Source organism: Trachypithecus francoisi, unplaced genomic scaffold (genome assembly GCF_009764315.1).
Source record: "Trachypithecus francoisi isolate TF-2019V2 unplaced genomic scaffold, Tfra_2.0 Lachesis_group10, whole genome shotgun sequence".
NCBI lineage: Eukaryota > Metazoa > Chordata > Mammalia > Primates > Cercopithecidae > Trachypithecus > Trachypithecus francoisi.
In genome coordinates, this window is record NW_022681455.1 from 126958822 (window position 1) to 126980062 (window position 21241).

The 21241-nt window shown below is 47.3% G+C and overlaps 2 long non-coding RNA genes across 3 annotated transcripts in view; both read left to right on the top strand.

Annotated features, from left to right (window-relative positions):
- The window catches only part of LOC117088158, a 110107-nt gene that overhangs the window by 26667 nt on the left and 62199 nt on the right, over positions 1-21241 (top strand). Inside the window, exons 1-2 of one of the 2 annotated variants that reach the window (XR_004439018.1) lie at positions 17533-17616; positions 18684-18802. The exons of the other annotated variant lie outside the window; for it this stretch is intronic. This is a non-coding gene — a long non-coding RNA (uncharacterized LOC117088158). Of the gene's footprint in view, positions 1-17532; positions 17617-18683; positions 18803-21241 lie in introns of those variants that run through there. 2 annotated transcript variants of the gene reach the window in all.
- LOC117088159 lies at positions 3955-7538 on the top strand. The gene is made up of 2 exons (XR_004439020.1): positions 3955-4245; positions 7330-7538. It is a non-coding gene; the product is annotated as an uncharacterized LOC117088159 (long non-coding RNA).

Below are 21241 nucleotides of genomic sequence, written 5' to 3' on the forward strand. Positions count from 1 at the left end.
CACCAAGGTTCCAACTACGTGTACATGGAAAGAAATTCACAGAAAAAGTTGAGGAAGAAAACACATGAGACATTAATAAAAGATGTATTACAGAAAAGAACTCAACCACAATCCTGCCACTCTGTTTTTCAAGTTTTTTATGTTTGTAAAACATTAGTATTTTAATTATGAATGTGTAGATACTTTAAATATAAGAATATATTTAGGCCGGGCGCGGTGGCTCAAGCCTGTAATCCCAGCACTTTGGGAGGCCGAGACAGGCGGATCATGAGGTCAGGAGATCGAGACCATCCTGGCTAACATGGTGAAACCCCGTCTCTACTAAAAAATACAAAAAACTAGCCGGGCGAGGTGGCAGGCGCCTGTAGTCCCAGCTACTCGGGAGGCTGAGGCAGGAGAATGGCGTAAACTTGGGAGGCGGAGCTTGCAGTGAGCTGAGATCCGGCCACTGCACTCCAGCCTGGGCGACAGAGCGAGACTCCGTCTAAAAAAAAAATAAATAAATAAAAATAAATAAATAAATAAAGAATATATTTAAAGTGCCATATATTTAAAGAATATATTCCCTGGTGCCACTGGGAACGGCATGTTTGTTGATAGTACAGTAATTTTTCAGTGATTGAAGATTTTATTTAGCAATTAAAGGAAGAAGGTAGGAAGAAAACCTATGCACAATACTGTTTCCTGATGGCAGAATTTCCTCCGTACATCACCCTGCCGAATCACCGCGTCCTGTGATTTGTTTTTTTCTAGCTTTTCTTATTATGGGGTGGCCACCCCATTTTTAAGAGTTATTGCTCTCCACACAATCAAGTATTTTCTTTTTGTTGCCTGAGTTAAATAGGGATCTGATAATCCGTAATTTATTGAGAATTGCAAGCCAGCACTTTGCCCATGTCTGCTGTGCTTTTGCGGACAGGGAAACTAGATCCAGAGAGGGCAAGCTACTTGCCTGAGCAAACACAGCTCGCAGGGGGCAGACGCAGGATTTGAACCAGCTCTCAAGCCCCCACTTGTGTTGCCCAGCCCCCTTGGCAGAGCAGGCGTCCGGCTGGCGGGAGGGCCTCGAGGCCTTGAGTGGAGTGGCTTCAGGGCTGTTTATTGTTCCTACGGCTCATGGTACAACCATCAACTTGATGTTTGAAGGGTGAGGGCGGAGGCACTTTGAAAAGAGCGGAGGAAAGCATCCAGGGGGTGGGTCTGCCTTTCAACAGACACAATAGAAACCAGAGGGCAGCCAGGGTGGCTGAAAGGCTGGTGGGTGGCCAGCAAGCCAGCCGGGTGTTCTGTGCCACCCTCAGATGACATTGTATATAGGACACAGACTTGGCGGTGAGGCCTGGAGCTGTCTGTGGGGCTCTGCACATGGCCTCCCTGGGAGGGCTGGTGGACCTGGTAATGCATCCCCTTCCTGTGGGCATCTGCGGATCATCTTCTGCTGGCTGGGGACAGGTCAGCCGGCCTGAGTCCTGGCTGCTGGGGACCGCACGATACTGCCCTCAGCTACCTTGCCATCCGGGCATTTGAGAACATGGACAGAGTTCTCAGATGGATTCCTGGAGCAAACCCTGCAGTCATGACCTGGTCAGTGAGGGGAATGAATTTTGGTCTGGTGGGCAACCAGACCAGACCACACGCACTGCACTTCATGTTTGCTGGGCATGTCCAATGGGACGTGCACTTTTCAGGCCCTATTTTATGCAATCCCAATAAAAAAATCCTTGAGGTAGGGACCATTGCTCTCCCCAGTTTACAGAAGCGCAAACTAAGGCTCAGAATGGTTCATTCACCCAGGTGGCCGTCTAGGGTGTGACCTTGGGCAGTGTGACCTGGGCTCTCACTGCTGTTGTTTTTCTCCCGTTTTGCCAGCTCTTCCAGTGGACAGCCTGGCTTGGGCTCCTGACTCTAACACTTTGTCACTCTCCAGCAGCCTGGTCTTCAGCGATGGGCTGGCCGCTGTCTGCCTCAGTTTCCTCATCTACAAAATGAAACTAATAATAGTCCCACCTCCTGGGTTGTTGTGGGGGTCAAATGAGTCCTTCCGCATATGATGATGTAACAGGAGTAGAAACCTCCTGGCATCTGGCAATAACTCCATAAAGGTGGTTATTAATACAATTATTATCATTTACTGTCGAGCCTCCTCTGTTACGTTCTCCCCTTGTGAAACTGAATCTTCCTTTCCCTCCATCTCCTCTGATGTGAAATGTCGATAATGACAGTCAGCGTCAGTGTCACTGAGTGGACGGGACACAGGACACAGAAAGCCATTGTTTCAAATCTAAGTCTCTGCAAAAACGTCTGGACCAGCGCATTTTTATTCTAAATATTCATTCTGTCTTTAGATACACTTCCTGGCCCTTATCTGGAGCATGATTCTTTCTGACGATAATCGTAGCCAACATATTTAAAATTCAACATATTAGACAGCCTGGCAGTTGACACAACGAGGGATCTTTTTGTAAGTGCTGGTATTTAGTGGTGACACTGGGGGAAAACACTAAGTGAAGCTTAGCGGTTCTCTTGTTATAAAAGAAAAGGAAATTGCCTTCCATTTAGGCTGAAGCAATTTTCAGACAGTGGGAAGGGGTCAGCTCAGTTGTGAGTTCTTTTTCAGATCGTATTGGCTTAGGAGCTGTTACATTCAAGTTGTGACTTCAGAACAAAAGAAATTGAACTTGCATTTTGCCAAGTTTAAGTTGGTGACGCCTGGTTCCAACAGGTCCCAAGGAGAAGTGGTGTTTGCATTTGGCCCTCATGACCTCTGTGCTCCTCAATTGGGGCTGTGGTCCATGGTGGGAGACTCAGGGGCCAGGGCAGGAGCAGAGAGGGTGCTGCCGTCCAACTGGGCTTTCTCATTAACCCGTGGTCACACCGTCCAATTCATCAAAGAAAACTGAAGCAAGGGGCAGAACCGGCACATGCGTGGGTGCAGGTGAACCCCTGGCTTTGCTAATCGGGGTTCTCTTCCCATCTCAATTAGATTCTGCCATCTGAGCAGAAAAACTAAGAGGGAAGCTGGGATTTTCCGGCCAAGCCCGCCTCGCAGGCCCATGCGTGGTCACTCCTAAGCGTCTGGTGTAAACAAGAGTCATTGTCTATTTGGTGGTGGGATTTCTCCTCTGAAAGCTTGCTGTGCTATCACCAGGGAAGCCGGAGGGGATTTAAGCCCCTCCGGAATCGAGTTGCAGATGCTGCCTTGAACTGAGCACTGCTGTTTCTTTGGGGGGAAAGGCTTTCTTCCTTGAGCGGCGGATCTCTTCCTTCATCAGAATGATCAAGGTTCTGGTCAGCCAGTTCCTCTCCAAAATCACAGCCATTTTCAGGAGACAAAAGCAGCCTGGGTTTATAAGGGACCACTGAATGGCTTTATGGCATGCTTGGGAATTACAGAAGTCAAATCAAACAACATGAAATTGTGCCCTTCTTTTGTGTGAATTCATTAGAAGGACTTGGAAAATCAAATAATCAGGTATCGGTATTTGTCTTTTGTACAGAAACAATATTGTGAAAAGGCCCTTCGATGAATTTGTAAATTAAGGCAAGGAGATGCTTACTTAAAATGTCGAAAGCCCCCACAGATCTAATACTCCAAACCAAAAATTATATGCAGCACTGATAGTAGATTTTTTCATCCTATCTAAATATGAAAAAGTATTATATGTTATATTGGCATTTAGGCGAAATCTTTCCCTTATAAGGTGTTTGACATAAATAGCTGTATTATGTAACTCTTCGATAGAAGGCACACACATATCTCTTAAAGGTTCCAGCTGCTATTGTTATCACTGGAGGCATAAAATTGGAATCCCAACTTCCAATATCAAATTTTAGCACAAACCCTATAAAATGTATCTTGTCAGAATGTGCCAGAACCGCTAAGCTCTTTTTGGCTGAACAAATTGCAGCTGGTGTCCTTAAAGGTCGAGAATCAACTTGCTGTATCCTCAGGGTTTAGGCAGCAAATTGGTCCCAGTTTTCACCCTGCCGCAGGGCCGGCTGGGGAGGGCAGGGGTTTAGATTAGCCGTGGCCTAGGCCGTTTGACGGGGTGACACGAGCCTGCGGGGCTGAGTCCAAGGCCTGGAGATAGGACCAACCGTCAGGAATGCGAGGAATGTTTTTCTTCGGACTCTATCGAGGCACACAGACAGACCATGGGGATTCTGTCTGCAGTGACAGCCTTAACATTTGCCAGAGCCCTGGACGGCTGCAGAAATGGCACTGCCCACCCTGCAAGTGAGAAGGTAACGTTTATTTTTGTATTTTTTTCTCTGTCTCCCATATACAGACTGTAGAAAGACCACCAAGTGTGGACCATTTTTTTTTCCACCATGATGTACAATTCACATTTGTTAATAAAAAAAAAAGTGCCCGAGGTCATCCACCTAGACTTTTTTTTTTCTTAAACAGGAAACGGGTTTCAGATGTTTATATGTTGAAGAGTAAGGCTACTAATCTGTTTAGCCATTTAGCAGGCCCTGGCTAACTCTCTCGTACCTTTTAATGTTCAGACCCCATAGAATGACATTAATTTTTATCTCTCTTGTTATTTAGAATTTAAAATAAAAAACAAAAAACAAAACAGAAAAAAGCACTTTCAATAGTCACCTGCTTTTGGGGGACAGCTCCAGTGGAGGTTAAAATAAATGATTCTGGTGGTTTCATTCAGTTGTGTTCTTAGCTGCCCTGGTGCTGTGCAGTGGGTTTGAGTATTCAATACTCCCACGATTCTTTAAAATAGAGCGTGGTCTCGTGTATTTTCATGTGTCTGTATCCACGAGTGGACATCTGTTGAAGCAACATATTTAGATGAACAGCTAAGGTTCACAAACGCACACACTTGTTCTGTCTATAGCAAGGGTGAGAATTGGTCTCCAATACTTTTCTTTCAATTTTCTTTGGGTCAGTGTGATGTTTTCCACGTTTCTTTTTAATGTTTGGCTGTGCCAGGTGACACAGAAAAAGCGTTTCCCAGGGAGCCGATGATCGCTTCAAAGGGCTTCAACTTGATGCTTGGAAATGAAAAATTTTATTTTATTTCTGCCATTTTTTTCTTCATCCCAGGACCAGTAATTTTAAACAGTTGTTGCTGGTGCAAACGCTTCCCTGTTTAGTGTGGCAAATCAATGCTATTTTTACTCTGTTGGGGAGGTTTACATATTTATAGTCCAGGGAGAAAAGAGCACAAACGAGAAGTTTGGATGCTTTTTAAGTGAATTTGTTAGTATTCAAATGATTGGTGTAAAAGACTATTTTAAATGTAGAGTTCAAAGCAGAAGGAATAATATATTATTTGCTAAAACTGGATCAAATGGTTCCCCCTTTTTAACCCACCTGTGTTTGACCAAATGCTTTATGTTTACCCATCTTGCAATGGTGCAAAAAAACACTATTCTTGGAGAATTTCGTCAGGGAGAGAAAACCAGCTAAGATGAAATGAGCTCTTAAAATTTCAGTATCAGTATTTTCAGGATCAGTAAAAAAGTTACTTTCAGGATTAGCAAAATGTTATTTGCAAAAATTAAACATAGACAAAGAATCATCTTTTACTTCACTACAAGAATCCTCCCCTCACTCTCGTGTGCGTGTGTGCCTGTGTGTGTGTGTAGAAAGAGTTCTATGAGGCAAAAAATACATTTTCTTGTTTTTTCATCAGAGTACCAGAAGTGGCTGGAGAAAAGATTAGTACAAGTGTAAAAATGGATATGTTAATAAATGTCCAAACTCCTTTAAATGGAGATGAGACGGACATGATAAAACAAATTTTAAAATGTGTGTGTTTTTTTAATCAAACAAAAAGGCCATTTTTAGTGTCTTGGGGCATGTTTTAATTCGGCATTCAAATTATGCCAGGCGTAGGTCTCAGGAACTCCCCGTGGAAACCCAGTGACAAAACAATACCACCATCACCTGCGCTGCAAAGTGGGCAAAAATAATAGAGTGGTTATCTCGAGAAAGCGGCTCCTGGAAAATGCATCCCTTAAAATGGAAGCACCCAGCAGAGGCTGATCTGTGGGGCTGGGGAGAAATGGAGCAATCGCCATCACTCCAGGCTCGTCTGAGAACCCCAAATTCCATTAAGAAAAGAATCTGCTGAGCAAGACCCTTCTGAAAGCCCCAGGGTGCTAAAGGAGCAGAAGGAAAGCCCGGCTTAGCATCCACACGGCCACCAAAGCCCGGAGGACAGGGACTGCTGGGAGGAACTGATCTGATGAGAGGATCCATGAGAGAGCAGGGCAACTGCACTAAGTGGCCATTTCTCCAACGTGGACAGGGCACCGGGGAGCTTGGCTAACATGGTCACTCAGCTTTCCTTTGTGGAATCACAGGAGAGGAGGCTGCTTTGGGCCAGCATTTACAAAAACTGTCTTTTTGGCCCCTGGACCCTGATGAATAGAAAAACTCTCCAGTCTGCAAACCCGCTGCAATCGCTGCGTCAGCTCAGAGCCGAGATGCTTCCCAAATGAACACCTGGATGGTGTAAATCACCCTGATGGTAAACACTTCAGGCCAGGACGCAGGCTGCAGGCGGGGTGGGATGGCATCCTCCCACCCGGCCGGGGTCCATAAACCAGGCGCTGGCCCTGCGCTAATAAATGCTCCTTTCACAGCAAAAGACCCCTCCTCCCAGGCTGGGATCGTAGTCCCTGTAGAGAGGGTGCACGGATAACCGACAGCATTTCTCCCACCCTCACCACCGTCTGACTTACCCTGGGCTGGTATCAGGGAGTGTTGTCAGGCATTTATGCCGTTATGAATGGCTTTACGATACCTCGAGAGGGGGACTAGGGTCACGGGCTTTATGGTGGCTATTTTCTGAAGGTGGCGTGAGAAGATAAAACCAAAATTCCAGGTCTGCTTTTTAAACAGCATGCTAGTAAAATCAGAATAGTAATGACGGGAACCAAAAGATGGATCTGAAATGTTCCTAAGGTTAGTGGGATCTATAGTGGCATTCCCTCTTGTAAAACACATTGAACTGAAATATTAAAATAACTCTCCCTCTTCTTGCTGCTGTCTTAAAATCCTTGACCGCTAATGGATGACCATTTGGTGTAAACAATTCTTATAAAAATCCCCGAATAGGGGAAAAGCAGAGGGTAGACAGTAGACTATATCTAGAAAAAGAACACCTCCTTGGGAATTTCTTTGCATTCGGATGCTCTACTTTAAAAAATAAAATCTCTCCGTATAATTATCCAGTTAGGAGTAGTCTTTTAAATGATATCTTTTGTCTTAAGCCAGACAGATGTGAGGACACACAATGTAAATGTTATACAGCAGCTTTGGGAGAGGCTTTTTATGGCTCTGTTTCTTTCCACTCACAGCACAGACTCGAGAAATGTAGGGAACTCGAGAGCAGCCACTCGGCCCCAGGATCAACCCAGAACCGAAGAAAAACAACTGAGAGAAATTATTCTTCAGCCTGAAATGAAACCGGGATCAAATGGTTGCTGATCAGAGCACATATTTAAATTGGAAAAGTCAAATTGAGCATTATTAAATAAAGCTTGTTTAATATGTCTGAAACAGAAAATGTCTTTGGAAGAGCATTTTAAACCTGATATTAAAATCTGGCCGAGCGCAGGTCCCGAGGCTTCATTGGTGAGCACAGGAATTTGGGTCCTTTTGAGAAGTGCGGTCTTCTCCCTTCACGAGGTATTTTTTTCCCCAGTGTCTAAAATGAAAGTAGAAAGGTTTTTAGGTAGCTATTTAAAACTGTTCATGCAACATAATAAATATAAGACAATTGACCCGTGTTTTACTGTTTATTCATAAGACGAAGTGCAGCCCGGCTGTTGCAGTGACGCGGGCGGCTTGCTGGAGCCGAGAACACCCACGTGTGGGACAATGTTTTCCCACCACCGCGCAGTGGGTTAGCAACTGACCCGTGCTCCCACCAAACCTAAAACCACTCTCTAATGGGCTTTACAGTATTTACATTTTGAATTTTATTTATAGGACACCAGATGTCTATGTTCAAAAGAAAAAAAAAATCATTTGGAATATAAAATCCCCCCCCTTCCCCACATTCGTTAGCTGAGGAGATATTTGCCTTCCCCTCTGCAGTGCATCAATGCCTTGCAAGCCAGTTCTGAGCTGGGGTTTATGGTCTTCTTGGAGGTTAGGGAGGCGGGAGACTGAGCATTTATTCCTATTTTCTGTGTGACCACGGGCGTGCCTTTATTTCTGGGACATGTTTTCTCCTGAGACTCTTTGCATCTCTCAGCGACCACCCTCTTACTCATTAAACTCTTCTGACACAGAGGAATGGAGCTGGGCAGAAGCTCAAAGCCGGACCTTAAGAAAACTGCTTAAGATCTTACCCGAGCTGCAGTGTCCGGCTGTGAGAGCTGGGGCAAGCAGATAACTGTATCTTTCTTCCTTCATCCCTGAAAGTGGTCTTAGAATAAAAGTGCTTCAAAAACACAACTGGATATTTTTATTCACTTCTTGATTGTTTTCTTTGTCAAATAACTTCAGAACATGCAAACCCAACAAGGCACACGGCCCAACAGCCCTCCCCTGACTGATGTGCCTGAAACTGCCAGTCACTTCTCATCTCCAAATCACACAGCAGATTCTACAGATTCATTCCTAACACTGAACCTCTCCCAGGGCCCTCTAGGAAATTGCCCCCCCTCCCCACAACACAGATAGAAGAGCAGTTAATTTTTCAGTCCAGACCCACTCCAGAGGTTCGGCCTGATTCCTTCCTGTAAGTCCTACCGGCCAGGGGTGAGGGCAGCACATGAGATCACCCTGCAGACGGACTTTAAAGCGCCGCAGAGAACGGTGGATAGGGGCTGAGGCCACTGTGGAGCGCTCGCTAGGGCCAGGTGTATTCCAGGTGCATTCTGCATATCACCTCTGCTCTGTTCACCTCCAGAGGTGTCACAGCCCCGCTGCTTAGTGAGGCTCCTGGCCACTGTGCATACTGCCCAGAGGGACAGTGGCCCTGAAGAAAGACACTGAAAGCCTAGGGGTTGAGCAGCCACGCCTGGCACCTGGCGGCTCCAAGGGCTCTGGAGAGAATCGCCAGTCCCCAGGCTAAGTTCTGGTTCCCCCAACTTCTAGCTGAATTTCCATATCCACATCCAAAGAAAACAGCCTCAGGATTCCTTCCGTGATTTACTTTGAATGCCCTTATGAGGCCAGAGGGGAAGGTGTAGTGGCAAGTGAGTGAGGACAGAAGCTATGAAAATCTGAAGCCAGGGTGGGTGGACCGTGTGTTTAATGCCCCTCCCAGGGCCTGGAGGCCAGAGCTGGAGGCCAGGCTTGAGAAGGGCCTGAGTGCTGCCTCAATTAATCAATAAGAGCCCAGAGAAGCCTGTTTGTTCTTTACACCTCTTGAGCATCAAAAGAGAGGAGCTGAGATCCAGAAGAAGGTCATAGCTGCAGGACTCAGTATGTTGCTGGCCTGGGACACCAGGAAGGGAAACCAGAAAGAGGGAGATGAAGGGTTCCAGGCAGGCACATAAGAAAGGGGTGGAGTTGAAAACGCTTTGGGGCTAGAGACCAAGGGAGAGGGGAGAAGTCCTGGTGCTGTTAACAGCCAGGCAGAGCTGAGAAGATTGAGGCAGGGTCAGGGGAGTGGGAGGCAGGCAGTGCTCTCTGGAAAGCGCAGGGATGAGGAGAGCCTGGGTGGGTGGCTGAGGGAGGTGGCAGGGATCTGCCCCATTCTCCTGTCACTGGTGCTCACTTCTGCTGCAGAGACCTTTGTCTCCTGCTGTCCCCAGCCCAAGGCTCCCATCCTAGGCCCAGCAGTTCTCATTCCCTAGAGAGTTTTACGGCACAGATGCCCCCCAGGGACTCAGAAGACCCTGAGGACGTGTGACTGCTTTATTTATTTATTTATTTATTTATTTATTTATTTTTACCAGCTCCCAGGTAATTCTGTGCGCAGCCAGGGATTGAGAACTGCCCCAAGCCTAAACTTCTAGATTCAAACTTAGGAAATAGGCTTCCATTTAATGAACTGGAGATTTTTGATGTTTTGTTTCTTTGTCTTTAATTCCTGCTCCCTAAGGATGCCCTGCCAGGGTGGGGCTCACCTTGGTCTAAGGGCCACAGCAGCCTGCGAGGAAAGCACCACTGCAGCCCACTTGACACCCGGGAGGCGGCGCGAGCTGGGTGGGGGCGCTTTGGACTGGTTCTTTGTGAAGCAGAAACGCTCTCAGCTTTAGGAGAGGTTTCCAGGATGCCCACATCTGTTCTGTCGCTTTGTTTGTGTGTTGGGTCTGAAGGAAAGTGACGCGGCCCCTGGATATCTTGTGCTGCTCCCTACCCTAGCCCCAGGGCCTCGCTGTCCAAACCGAGAGCATGCACAGGACTGGCCCAAAAGCGACCTCAGGAACGCTCCCCCTCATCGGCATGGGGATCTCCCTTTCTTAGTAAATACAGTAAGACAAAACGCAAGAGAAAACTTAAAAGCCTTCTGGGAAAAATTCAAATCTTGTTGAATTAAGATGAATTCCAGTTATTTAAGTATTTACAATGCTACATTGGCCCACTTGCCTTTCTGTAAATCATAAACTTCGTTAATGACAGCTAACATATACATATATGTAGAGGGAGAGAGAGAAAGAGAGAGAGGGAGAGAGAGAGAGGGAGAGAGAATATCTAGTGAGTCAGGCACCATTTCAGGAGCCTCACGTCGGTTAATCTATTTCACTGTGTCCACTACCCTACGGGGCAGGTATTTTTTGTGCCCATTTTACAGATGGGGTAAGTGAAGCCCAGAAGACTTGCCCCCAGGCATACAGCTAGTAAGTACTAGAGCTCAGATTCGGCCCCTGACCTCTGCAGGGCAGTGGTGCTGAGAAGAGAGGAGGGTATTATTATTAAATTGGAAAACATGATGATTATTTAAGAGAGTTTCTTAAGTGGTGTCCTCAGAGCCACAACCCCAGCCAGTTCTGCTGCTCTGGGAGTCACTTTTCCTTTCTGAGGCCTGAGTTTCCTCTTCCATAGCTGGGATTAGCAGCGCCTGCCGTGGGGTAGCCCCGTGATATGACGCCCGCTGCATCTCTCTCCCTTGTGCACCCGCCCAGGCCTCCAACACCGATTTCCTCCTCTATTCTTTCTGGTTCCTGAGCCCTGAGGGTTTGAATTGTGTGGAGCTAGGGTCTGTTTGTTCTCAGGGAAGAGAAGAAACCTTTCTGGAAATATCAAACCAGTTTTTGCTGGGACAACACATGAGGCTTGAGACAAAAACACGGCAACAAAACAAAAATTGGAGCAGGCTTAGAAAAGATGTAGGCCCTCTGTCTTTGGGATTCTGGGAATGAGGTGGACTTTCAGCTCCAGCTTCTCCCTAAGATGGCGGGAGGACACACAGGCCTCTAGCTCTGCAAAGCTTTGGGGAGTCTCTGAATCCCAGACACCCCAGAGGACACAGTGCCTCAGTGCTTTTCCTTGGGGGAGATGATGGTTTGCACGGAGCCCGGCCCCAAAGCCAGCATCCCTGCAGCCTGTGTGGCCAGGGCAGGGTCCTGCCTCTCCAGGGATGGGCAGGACTGGGATGTAGCAACTCCCGTCCAGGAGGTGTCCTTCAGCCCCCTCCCTCCCGCCAGCAACCTCCAGGTCCCACAGACCCACCGCTCAACCTGAGCTCTAGGTGCCGCCGTCTCCTTAACTGTGAAGTGGGCCTCAACCTGCCTCTGAAGTGTGGCTGTGGGGATTACCTGAGATAATGTTCGAGGCTTATACAAGGTCAGTACAGAGCCTTCCAGAACCCTCCACAAAGTCATAACAATAAAAAACAGCACAAGTGGGGTCCTTGCTCATAAACATCTCCTCCTCACACCAACCAAAGGAGGTGGTCACCACCACAAACCCATTTCTCAGATGTCAGCCCCGAGGCCCAGGGCAGTGCTGTCGTTAGACCAGGGCCACAGGTGGAGCTGAGATCTGAACCCAGGTGGTCTGGCTCCAGGGCTGTTTGTTAACCATCAGCCTCTCCAGGCACTTGACAGATGGGAGTCATTGTTATTAGTTTGGTTTTGGTCAAAGATTTTTTTTTTAATTAAAAAAAAAACGTTTTATGTTGAGATAATGGTAGATTCCTAGGCAGGTGTGAGGAGTAACACAGAGAGATCTCTGTAGTCTTCATCCAGTTTCCCCCGCTGGTAACATCTTTCCTACCACAGTGCAGTGTCACCACCAGGATGCTGGCCTTGATGCAACCCACTCGTGGATTTAACCTGTGTAGAGCATATTCAGGAGAAATGTTCAAAAAGGACCGAGAGCTAGGCGGGGCGCAGACGATGCTGTTCGGACCCGCCCCTTCCACCCTATACCTCGTATTTGCAGGTATTTTCGGCACCATCTGACCCCACTCTGAATCTCTGATATATGCCCTCCCCCAGGAAAATGCAGGTCCCATTAGGCGGCTAGTTTTTGCCTGTTAGGGTCTGTTAATGGTGGAGAGTCCGTATCCAGACAGGTCTGCAGCAACCTCAATTCTTGCCTCCTCAGAAGGAAGAATTCAACGGAGAGGCATAAAGCACAAGGAGAGACCAAGGCCAGTTTTAAAGCAGGAGTAAAAGTGTATTAGAAAGCTTTAGAGCAAGAATGAAAGGAAGGAAAGAGAGTACCCTTGGAAGAGGGGCAAGTGGGTGACTTGAGAGATCAAGTGCACAGCTTGACTTTTTGACCTGGGGCTTTCGATGTCGGTGTACTTCCGGGTCTATGTTGGCGTACTTCCGGGTCTTGCGTTACTTCCTTTTTTTTTTTTTTTTTTCTTTTTGAAACAGAGTCTTGCTCTGTCCCCCAGGCTGGAGTGCAGTGGTGCAATCTCGGCTCACTGCAAGCTCCACCTCCCAGGTTCACACCATTCCCCTGCCTCAGTCTCCCGAGTAGTTGGGACCACAGGTGCCTGCCATCATGCCCAGCTAATTTTTTTGTATTTTTAGTAGAGATGGGGTTTCACTGTGTTAGCCAGAGATGGTCTCAATCTCCTGACCTCATGATCCACCCGCCTCAGCCTCCCAAAGTGCTGGGATTACAGATATGAGCCACCGCGCCTGGTCAGTCTTATGTTACTTCTAACTCCTGAGATCTTACTGGGAAGTTGCTGATCACCAGTTTCAGGTGTTTTCTATCTGCTAGGAGAGGGCCCGTTCCCTGGCACCAGCTGTGACCAATTATTACTTTAGCGTGACAGTAACACCCACCTGACCATCAGCTGATGGTTGTCTGACACTCCTGATGTGTGTGGGGGAGCCCTCTCCTGCCCTGCTCATACCTGACTACCCATTGTAATAGCTTCACTGTCCTATCTCCAGTGCCCAGAACCATGGCTGACATAGGAGGCTTTCGTAAATATTTTTAAATGGATGAATGAATGAGTTTTCTTAGAGAATGACTCCACCTTTCTGAGCTCCACTGAAAAATCTGTACAACAGGCTTAACACTCCCCATGGGCAGGGCGGTGGTGAGGACGAGGCCATGTGAGGTGTCCAGTGTCCAGCACACAGCCTCTGGCGGCGGGTGCACAGTGAGCTGCACATTCACCCCGAGTGCCCAGGAAAACCCCGTCGGTGTCTCCAGTCCTCTGTCGTGGCTCTCAGGGGCCTCTGTGCTTTCTCAAACCTCTTAATGGCCTGTAATCTTTCAACAGTTAAGAGTATTGCTAATAAGAGATTTGAGAACAATTTGCATCTCTTGAAAGAGGCTGGATTTCTAGAGGGTGGCATAGGTTTAAGTACCATGCACAAAGTCTTCCTTCGCTAATTCTGCTGACTTGAAATAATAAACAGCTTAACACCCTCCATTGTTCTGGGGCCTAATGAAAACCAAGTAGGCCTTCAGCCTGGGAAGCCTGCTGGGATTCAGGAGAACAGCTGGGAGCCGAGGCCTCAAAGCTGATGGCACTTCCTTGCTAGTCTCCACAAGGTACAGGACAGGGAGTCAATATATCTCTTCAGAAGCGAGTACATCATTTCTCCCAGTCTTTCCAGCTTTCTGATTACATCAAGGACAAAGTGTTCCTTCAATGCTGTTCTATCTTACACCTTTCTAGCAGGGGCTGCCTTTTCCTTTTAAGAAAAAGCAGGCCAGCTGTGGTGGTTCACACCTGCAATCCCAGTACTTTAGGAGGCTGAAGTAGGAGGACTAAGAGGATCACTTGAGCCCAGGAGTTCAAGACAAGCCTGGGCAACAGAGCGAGACCCACATCTCTCTAAAACAAAACAAAACATAAAAGCCAAGGCCTTTGGAGTGGAAATTCATCAGTCTACAATATCACTAGAATTCAATAATGTTACTTTGTTTTCACTGAATATAATTTGTACGGTTATGTTGGTGGGTGTTCCTTTCCCATATACGATTGCCATGGAAAGTTTCCTTTTAAAAAGAAATACATGGGGTACTCATGAACAGAAAGACAGCAACAATAGAAACTGCGTACTAGGGAAAGAGGCGGCCAAGGGCTGAGAAACTAACTCTTGAGTATAATGCTCAGTACCTGGGTGAAAGGACCATTCAGACCTCAAACCTCAGCATCATGCAATATTCCCAGGAAACAAATTTGCACATGTACCTGCTGCGTCTAAAATAAAAGTTGAAAACAAAAAGATATTTATTAAATGAAAATTTTTTAAAAAGCAAATGATGCTGGGTGCGATGGCTCACACTTGTAATCCCAACACTTTGAGAAACTGAGATGGGAGGATTGCTTGAGCCCAGGAGTTCAAGACCAATCTGGGCAACATAGAAAGACCTCGTCTCTACAAAAAAGTCAAAAAATTAGCCAAGCATGGTGGCATGCACCTGTAGTCCTAGTTACTCAGGAGGTTGAGGGAGGAGGATTGCTTGAGCCTGGGAGGTGGAGGCTGCAGTGAGCCATGATCACACCTCTGCACTCCAGACTAGGCAGCAGAGCAAGACCCTGCCTCAAAAAAAAAAAAAAAAAAAAGGATAATAGGTATCACCTATGTTTATAAATAAATTAAAAAATTAAAAAATTAAAGTGAATTTACTTAAAGAAAATTAAGTAGATAAGCACAGGATAGCAAAGAGATGCAGCAAAAATGTTGACAGTTTAGCAGAACTTGAATGATGAGGTTTCAGAAACACTGACCTAGAGATCTTCTCACTTTACAGTGGGAAAAACCAAGGCCCAGAGAGAGGGCAAGTGACTTGGTGGAGGTGGCCAGGAGGTCAGTGCCAGAGCGCTCATCAGGCACTCACTCAGCTGAAGGTGGCCGCAGGCTGGCCCAGGCACGGCTGTCATTGGCCAGGTGAGGGAAGGGTGGGACCCAGAGCCCAGGGCTCTCCTCCTTCCAGGTGGACCAACCAGCGAACCTGTGCCACCCAGGATGGGCAGGGGCTGCTGTGCATTCTCTGCTGTGCCCAAGTGCATGGCTCCTCCCCAGAGCTTGGGCAATACCCACAGCCATTACCCCGGTGACATCACAGCCTCAAGGGAGACATTTCATCCCCATTTCCCAGGTGAGACCTGAAGCAGTTCTAGTAAAACCAAGGCTGCTTGGCCCCTAGAACCTGGTCTCCTGACCCACAAAATGAGACCAAGACCATTTTCCACAACCCGCTCATGCCTCCTGGAATGATGCATCTCCATATGCGATGTTTCAACCTAGAAAGTGCGAGATGCGATTATCTAAGGCGTACCGGTCCTTCCTGCATTTTCCTTTATAACTGTTTTAGTTTACAAGGGGCAGAGGTTTAAAAACAAACATGTTTCTTTCAATTGTAAAGGTATCATGTTTCTTATAAAACAAAATATTCATTATAGAAAGTTTTTAAAAATAAAAATGTTTAAGGAGTAATTTATTAATCAATCTAACCCTGCCATCCTGGGATTAACTACTTTATGCATTTTGCTATATTTTGTTTCTCTCTATCTCTTTCTCCCTATGTACATTTTAAACACAGTTTGAATTACTTTATATATAATTTTAGAACCTTTTTTATGCAATATTTCCTTTTCTTTATTATTTAAGAAATACATATACATACATATATATATATATATGTATATATATATATATATATATATGAGGCCCCTAGCAGTTCCAGAAATACCAAGGCCACTTAGTCCCTAGAACCTGGGGATATATTTCTGTTATAAAAAATGAGGAAGATAAAGTCCAGAGAAGGAAGGTGATTCTGCCTATGAGCTGAAAAACCAGGACAAAAGCACAGTGAGGACATCAGTTTGGTGTCTCCCTAGCAGCTCATGTCATGCTTATTTCAGCCATCTCCTATTGTCGGGCACTTAGATTGTTGCCAAATATTCACCTTTATAACTAATGATGCAAATGTAAATTCTTACACACAAATCTGTGTGAACCTGCCTGTCGATTTCTTTCTATAAGTTGCAGATACAGGCGTTCACATGAAAGGAGTGACACATGGAAGTTTCACATCAAGGTTCCAAGCTCCTGGCAGGACCTTCCACATCATCCTTAGAGAGGTTGTAAGGTCATTCCACAGAAGCAAGGCAGGCAGCCACTCATCTCTCTACGCCTTTGGCAACGCCAAGGATTATGACTTGAACAACGCTTTGTGTGCGGGGGTGGGGTGGGGGGATTTAAAAAGTAGGGTTTTCCAGTCACCCAGCTTCACTTTTTAACACCTTCGTCTTGAACCCGGTCCACGAAGGGAGCCCCAAATTCATTAACAAGGCAGTGGGAGAGAAACTACGGGGTTTTATAAAAGCCCAGGAGAAACTGGTGATCTTTCTATAAAAGCATGTAATTCCCTCTGGAGAGTTCAGGCATGGGGGCTGGGACCACCTCTCTGGACAGTTATCAGTCTTTGCTGCCTGCTGAGAATTTTCTGCAGGGAGCACTGGGAGGCAGGAGAAGAGGCATGAGAGATGCCCTCTGCTGAGACTTGCGGGTAGGGAAATGGCTTACAAACTCTCCTGATGTGGTTGAAAGAAACTTAGGATAAGGAGAGCTCCTCTCTGTTGCAGCGGAGAACCTTCTGGGGCCTGGGGAGTTGTCTGCAGAGCCCACGTGGTCTCAGGAGGGGCTGAGGAGCTCTGGGCTTCAGTGGGTTGGATGTTTGTGAAGTTGGTGGTTTTGCCCAAAATCAGAGGCTCAGTGCCCGCCCACTGCGCTGATTTGTCTAAAGTGTCCCTGGCCACATTGGGAGGAAGAGACAAGGGTCCTACTCTGTGAAAAAATGAAGACAACACAAGAATGGCCGGTAGGTGGTGCTGAGCCCTCCTGCCCCATATCACATAGAGAATCTGCAGTCTCAGGGTCAGGGACTTAACCCACGGCCTCGGGCCTCTGGCTTTCTGCAGCTCCAGGCTCATTTCTAATATTTTATTTATTGAGGTGAAATTAACATTACCATAACATCAACCATTTTAAAGTGAGCAGTTCAGTGGCATTTAGTACATTCACACTGTGTGCAATCACCACCTCTGTCGAGTTCCAAGACATTTCCATTACCCCAGAAGGAAGCCCTGGGCTCATGAGATGCCATCCCTCGTTCTCCCACCTCTCCCCAGCCCCCAGCTCTCCTACTTTCTGTCTCCGCAGATTCGTTTATTCCGGACATTTCGTATGAATGGAATCATAAAATATGGAATGTTTTTGTGTCTGGCTTCTTTTACTTCACATAATCGCTTCAAGGTTCGTTCATGTTATAGCATGTATCAGAATTACTTCCCTTTTATTGCTGAATAATATTCCATCTTGTGGATAGACCATATTTTGTTTATCCATTCACTAGTGATGGACACTTGAGTTATTTCTACTTTTTGGCTGTCATGGCTAGGCTGCTAAGAAGATTTGTGTACGGTTGTGCATGAGTACCTGTTTTCAATGGTCGTTCTAGGCTTCACTTTTTGAGGATCAGCCAGGTGTTTTCCACAGCGGCTGCACCATCTTGCATTCCCCCCGCAGTGTGGGAGGGTTCCAGTTACTCCAGCCTAGGCTTATTTTAATAGCATCTCTCGAGAGGTGGAGCCCTGACGATCGACATGAAAATCAATGTGTGGCCCCGCAGGAAATGGTAGTGCCTCCTACTCATTATGTAATCAGCAGCCTACACAGGGTGGCGGAACTACAGTCCCCCTCCAAGTTCTGATGCCGCCGTTCCTGGGGGTCTCTCCGCCTCTCCTCACCTCAGTTTCTAAATGGGGCTACTAAATCCTAGTTGAAGGGCTTTCCTTAGCACAGAGCTAGGAACATAGCAGGTACTCTGCAAAGAATGGCTTTCAGGTCTCACCCAGAAAGTGCAAGGGTGTAAGGGGACTGTGAGTGGTTCCCTGATTTGGGAGGTTACAGACCTCCATGGTGGTGTTCTCTTTAGCACACCATGCTGCTGTAACTAAGTCGAAATGTGCCAATGAAGTTATATCTAATGAGGACTGAAAAGAATAACAAAATGAGCTTCTAACGCTTAAGGAAATGCCAGAAGGTGGGGGATTTGAGCCAGGTTGGCTCTGACGTTGCCTCTGGTGGAAAGTGTAGTGAGTCCAGGGACAGCCTCACCCAGAATCAACAGCCGTCCAGGAGTAAGTGGCTGCAGCCACCTCCTCAGCCAGGCGGAGTCTGTATACAACCCTTCAAGGACTAAATAAACGCAGTAATTTACTGAAAAAAGGCCTTTCAGGGCCACCTCTGGCACTGAGGTCTTAGGACTCATGGGACAAAACCAGCATCCATCTTCTGATGTGACACGTTCCTGTCAACAGTTGCCCTAATGGAAACAGCACTCAACCGAAGTGACGTGGCAGCCTCTTCACTTCCATGGAGCCCTGCTCTTCCTGGGTAGTGAAGAGGAGCAGAGGACTCAGGACAAGGGGCCTGCACGGTGAGGGGCTTGGAGGGATGGGGGACCACAGGGCAGTGGGAGGTGGGGGAGGGAAGGCTCAGGGCAGGAGGGCTGTGGGGTAGGGAAGGCAGTCTGCTTCCGCTTTCCTAGTTGTCCTACAGCTCCCTCAGGCTTATGGGATCACAGCCAGGTGTCCCCCTAGAAGTCCAGATACTCAGAGGATGCAAAAGCTAGGTGTGCCTTAAGGCCTTGGCAGCCCCAGTTTTAAAATGTAAGGAGCCCTGGAGAGGAGTCCAGGCAGATGGACTCTCGAGGATGACAGTGAAACCACCTACAGAGGCCAGGTTCTAGACTATACAGTTCCCAACAAGCTGTGGCCTGGGGCCCGTCTCCCATCTCTCCAAGAAAATGGTGAGGAGATGTTAACTGTGCAGGATTGTTGTGAGATAAAAAAGAAACAGAAGTTAACTTTTTAAATATTTTAAGCAAATATATCCAAAATGTATCACCTGAACCTATAATGAACATACAAATTATTGATATATTTAAATTCTTTTTAAATTGTGATTTGATAATTGTTCAAAATTGGTTAGGTATTTTACATTTACAGCACATCTCACAGTTCAAATCAGGCACATCTCAAGCCCTCTGCAGCCACGTGGGGAGAGGAGCTGCCATATTGGACAGCATAGGCCCACAAGGAAAGGCCCACCTCTAAGGGTGGGACTTCCTGGGGTGGAACTTCCTATTTTGTTTGGCAGCCACTACGTTTTTCCTGGGCCGGGCAAGGAGGGTTTGGGTTCAGCCTGAAGTCTTGGGTATGGTTTCTGCATAGTACGGCTCCTTAGCTGGCCCCAGACAGTGACTTCCTGAGATGAGACAGTGTGCAAAGGTGGATATTAGTTAGGTCCTTGATGTTATCTTTGCTATTTCCATATCTTTAAAATGTTACACATTTGGGGGAGGGATTAACTTAAGAATCTATCTGTGTATAGTTAAGATGTGTGACAGGTTTCAGCAATAAGAATATTCATCGCTTTTATTTAGAAGAGCAGACAAATATATAGCTGAGTAAATGTCCCGTGATAATGGCCTGGACAGAGGTATGAGCTATTGGGTGACTGAGAAATCAGCTTTGTGCCAGGCACTTTTATAGCATGTAACTAACACACATGTGAACTACGCTTACTCTCTTAGTGAATGATGGTACCCAGGTTTTCAGCCCAGATAGTGCAGCCCTAGATCATTTGATCCTACTTTTCTACCAGGTAGGCCACAGTCTCCTTTCTCCACACTATATAGACCACACCTCCTTCTTCTACACCACCATATAGACCATAGCTCCTTCCTCCACACCACATAGATCATAGCGCCTTCTCCCACACCACACAGACCATGGCCCCTTCCCCTACACCACACAGACCATGGCTCCTTCCTCTACACCAAACAGACCATGGCCCCTTCCTCACACCACACAGACCATGGCTCATTCCCCAACACCACACAGACCATGGTCCCTTTCTCCACACCACAGAGACTGTGGCCCCTTCCCCCACACCACACAGACCGTGGCCCCTTCCCTTACACCACACAGACTGTAACTCCTTCCTCCACACTACGCAGACTGTGGCTACTTCCTCAACACCACACAGACTGTGGCCCCTTCCTCACATCACACAGACCGTGGCTCCTTCACCTACACCACACAGACCATGGTTTCTTCCTCCACACCACACAGACCGTGGTTCCTTCCTCCACACCACACAGACCATGGCCCTTTCCCCCACCACACAGACCGTGGCCCCTCCCCCTACACCACACAGACCATGGCTCCTTCCCCTACACCACACAGACCGTGGCCCCTCCCCCTACACCACACAGACTGTGGCTCCTTCCTCCACACCGCAGAGACTGTGGCCCCCTCCCTTACACCACACAGACCGTGGCCCCTCCCCCTACACCACACACAGACCATGGCTCCTTCCCCTACACCACACAGACCGTGGCCCCTCCCCCTACACCACACAGACTGTGGCTCCTCCTCCACACCACATAGATCATAGCGCCTTCTCCCACACCACACAGACCATGGCCCCTTCCCCTACACCACACAGACCATGGCTCCTTCCTCTACACCAAACAGACCATGGCCCCTTCCTCACACCACACAGACCATGGCTCATTCCCCAACACCACACAGACCATGGTCCCTTTCTCCACACCACAGAGACTGTGGCCCCTTCCCCCACACCACACAGACCGTGGCCCCTTCCCTTACACCACACAGACTGTAACTCCTTCCTCCACACTACGCAGACTGTGGCTACTTCCTCAACACCACACAGACTGTGGCCCCTTCCTCACATCACACAGACCGTGGCTCCTTCACCTACACCACACAGACCATGGTTTCTTCCTCCACACCACACAGACCGTGGTTCCTTCCTCCACACCACACAGACCATGGCCCTTTCCCCC